Raw genomic sequence first — 4082 nt, 5'->3', positions numbered from 1 at the left:
GGAGATTCGATAACGACTTGGCAGTTCTCAATATGATAATTAAAAGCTAGATAAGGTAAGGGCAATTTGCTGAAAATTTCATTCAAATTGATCCACTATGAACTGAGAACTAAGCGAATGAAATTTCTGCATAGCCTCGGTCATCATTACTAAAGTCAGTACGATAAACAGAATAGTCTCGATTATCCATTTAATAGTTTAATCGAGAAGGAAAGATATGCAGTAAATCAGCTCACAATCCACTTAAGATCGCAGGCTAGCGATGCCATCTACAGTTGATTATGGTCTGGATAAGTTAATTAATGTCTAATTAATAATTTAAATAACATTTCAGGTCTAAAGAAAGACCTGCAATAGACAGATTTAGCTCTTGCATAATGTATGTTTAAGTAAACCTATCTTATTTTGTGTTCCCAGAAAATTCTTAAGAACGTTCTTGTGCTTAGCTTTTAAGTAGACTTCAGTGTAAGCACAAGCACGCTATTATGTGTTCCAAGAAAAAATTTAAGCACAACTTCGTTCTTAAACATTGTCAATCTAAGCAAACGTCCCAAGCAAGGTATACGGCTTGCGTACAACCTTAAGCCTGTTTCTGCTTCAAACAAGATGGCTGACCGTTGAGTTATCCAACGGCATTTCCTACATCTTCTGATACCAAAAAACAATTGAAAGACAGAGAAAATCCGTTAAAATCATATTCTCGAGAAGAGCGGGACGGGGTGAAGAACCGTGTACACATTTGCGTACACGTAAAAGATCCCTTGACAGTTGGAATTCGATATAAAAGTAGGCCGTAGTGCCGCTGCCCGGGCAAAATTTCCTTCATAGGGCGTAAGCCCGTCTTCATTATCCCAGTTTAGGAGCAGAACAGTAGGACGTTAAGCCCCATTTCATTTATGTCATTATCTGCTATCTAGCTCAGACTTCCACGTTTCCTTGCTTTCCCAATTCTAAATCTAATCGTGGGTAAAGAACACCTGTCCATTTAAGATTAATTATCAGCCAAGAAAATCACTTCCAACTTCACATCAGCGAAAATAGATCATACACTAACAATGATCAAGGTGATCATTTTTACATTATTATTATCAGGAATTTTAGCCGAAACTGTTCATTTGTATGTGAGTCCTACTGGATCTGATGACCTAAGCAATAAAGGGTAATATTATGTTTTTCTTCATTTCCAGCAATTTATAAATATGTAGTCATATTTGTCAAGTGTTATATATAAATTAGCGCCATTGCTGTCGGTTTGGCCGTATCTAAGGGTATGTTTAAGAAGGGCGTGGTCTGTTTCATTTTTGTCATCTAATAAGTGTGTATTTAAGAAGGGTGTGCTCTGTTTCATTTTTAGTAGACCAATGTAATGGTCAAAATGACCTCGAAACAAACGGTAGACTCGACGAAATGCATCAGTGTCATGATTATCCAGTCGTCGACCCGCTCGCTAGTAAATAATCAGTGGAACACAGAGGTCAAAACGTTAGGACCGACCTAGCCACAGAGAGAGAGAGAGAGAGAGAGAGAGAGATAGAGAGAGAGAGGGGGGGGGGGGGGTAAACGTCCACTCGACACAAACTGGTTCATTTCGGAACTAACATATGGTTTAATTTTATTTCAATAATTCGCTTGCGCGTAGGGGTCTTTAGCAGTGTGAGGAAACCGGAGGACCCGGAGAAAACCCACTAGGTTGCACAGGCGACTCTACTCGAAACCACGCCAGTGGACTCAATGACAGGCAGTATGATACAGCGCGCACGTGCTAACCATTCGGCCATCTACCCTCCCACTCCCCATTCGGCCACCCAACCCGCCAAACCTCAATAACCCACGAATTATACTCCCAAAAGTGTGCCATTGTTTTTAATCAGCAAATCGTTATCTTGTCACCGTTTACTGTTCTGGTATTTTGTTTTGTAGATTGTCGCCTGCGAGCCCACTTAAAACCTTACACAGAGCCCGAGACCGACTCGATGATTCAGATATCAAAGGAAAACGTAAGAAATGATTTCTTCTTTTCTGTATATATTTGAATAAAGTTTTTCCAAATTGAGTCATGGATGTTGCATGGGTCGTAGCCAAGACTGCCTTTATGAATTAATTCCAAATAGTAAGTGCAGGAGGCCCGTGCTACATGAAAATAAAATATATTAGTTTATGGTTAGGTCTATTATTTGATAAGGCCAACTTCAAGTTTGGTTAAAGGTCACGAGATGTAGACAGGGCTAACGCTAATCCCAACCCTAACCTACAATCTCGCCAAAAATCAAGTGTCCTAACCGTATTTACATCTCACCGACCTTGACGAAAATTGAGCTGGCCTTAGCAAATAGATTTAGCCTTAGACAAACCCGTGGACAGCGGGATACAAACAGGTATTGTAAGTTGTATAAAAACAAGTGATTGGTTCCGGAGATCAGCCGTCGAATGCAATACAATGAAATAAACGAAGCTGGATGAGCGAAATCGTGCGGACAAATCTCCCGTTTTCACTGCATAATCCATGGCATTATATATTCACTCGGGTTATGTAGCATTTAATCAAGACGTATATCACGGCCTGGATTGAATCCGATTAAAAGAGACCTTTCAAAAGATTTTAGCTAAGACGATAGGTGGCGTTGGTTATTGACCATATCCCTTTTATATGGTCTGAGACGATGAAGAATGGTGGCCGACTTTCAGTTCATCATACCTCCGTAAATACAGAACGGAATTCAACCATTTGTGGTCAGATATTCCTGTTTGTTATCCCATTGTACACATTAAATCAATGGAATTCTATTATTATTATTTCTTCATTATTCATCGAACCGTCGATGAAACCCAAAACTTTTCCAAAATATTCACAACACGTTTAAATCGTGGAGCAAGCGTCGTCAATCTGATCAAAACACAGATCCTATTCCGTTTCGTTTTTTATAGTTCAAAATTTCGTTCTACTTGTCTTTACTACACTTGGATCTGAAAGAATTGTTATCATTGACGTGTTCTGAATGGTGTAAGGATTAACCAAAGAAACGGTCTGTTACGGCGAGCTTTAGGCGTGTTTTGCACGGAACTGTGCGTAATCCACCAGTAACATCAATGCAGATTGGTTAATCAAATGTCTGACGTCATACGGTCAAAAGCCGCTCGTATGACCTCTGACAACCTATCGCTACAACCGTTTAGATCTTCAAGCAGTGTAGGCCATCGAAAGTATAAAAAAACGAAACGAAATATAGATACAAACAGGATCTAATCCACAGAAACATCTTTTGGATTTTATCTCATAAATCCCATTGTCAGTGGATAACCACGGTGGCTAAGTGGGTAAGACGCTGGCTCGTTATCCTGGAGGTCGCGTGTTCGATCCCTGCATTGGCCGAGAAAGTTCATAGAGAAATTTACGACGTGGTTTGTCCTTGTCAGTGGTGCAGGACCGAGAGCCTGGCAAGCACGGCTGTCAAGTCGTTCGGATGGGACGAAAAACTGAAGTCCAGTGTTCACATTGGCGTGTGCGTAAAAGATCCCTTGGCGGTTGGAATTCGATATAAGAGTATTTTAATCAGAATGAATCGTCTTGATCTTATCTTTCTTATCATATAGATGTATTGAGGTCAGTCATAGCAATCGTGGAGATCATATCGACACGTATCCGAACGTATGTGCAGGTACCACATCAGTGACCCAATAGGGATAATCGAATCGTAACGACAGTGGGAACCTCGCATTAGGTGCTGCTTTGCTGACCTGGAGGAATCGGTGTTGGCCAAGAAAGTTCTTGGGGAGTTTCCGGTGTGATTCCACCTTGTCATTGCTCCAGGACGGAAAGCCTGGCAAGGAAAATGGGACGAAAATCGAGTCCAGTGCACTCGGTGCCGTACACGTAAAAGAACCCTTGACAGCTGGAAGCCCATTGCTTTTGGGGCCCAATTTCACGTATAGCCCGGCAGTGACATAAAAGCAAGACGTTAAACTTCATTAGATTTCATTCATTTGATTTAAAACATTTTTTAGAGGTCTTTGTGGAGTTATTGAAAGGTTACCATGATCTTACAACTACGTTAAGTTTCTCCCACGGATATACCTCACCTGTT

General features: G+C 40.8%; 1 long non-coding RNA gene across 1 annotated transcript; it reads left to right on the top strand.

Annotated features, from left to right (window-relative positions):
- The first annotated feature begins 1075 nt into the window (after nt 1–1075).
- Nucleotides 1076–4077, top strand: LOC130013200 (uncharacterized). Its single transcript, XR_008788559.1, has 3 exons — nt 1076–1159; nt 1921–1997; nt 4003–4077. It is a non-coding gene; the product is annotated as an uncharacterized LOC130013200 (long non-coding RNA).
- The last annotated feature ends 5 nt before the right edge of the window (nt 4078–4082 follow it).

This window comes from Patella vulgata, chromosome 6, assembly GCF_932274485.2.
Source record: "Patella vulgata chromosome 6, xgPatVulg1.2, whole genome shotgun sequence".
Taxonomy (NCBI): domain Eukaryota; kingdom Metazoa; phylum Mollusca; class Gastropoda; family Patellidae; genus Patella; species Patella vulgata.
Note: the sequence above shows the minus strand (reverse complement) of the source record. Positions and strands in the feature narration are given on the sequence as shown.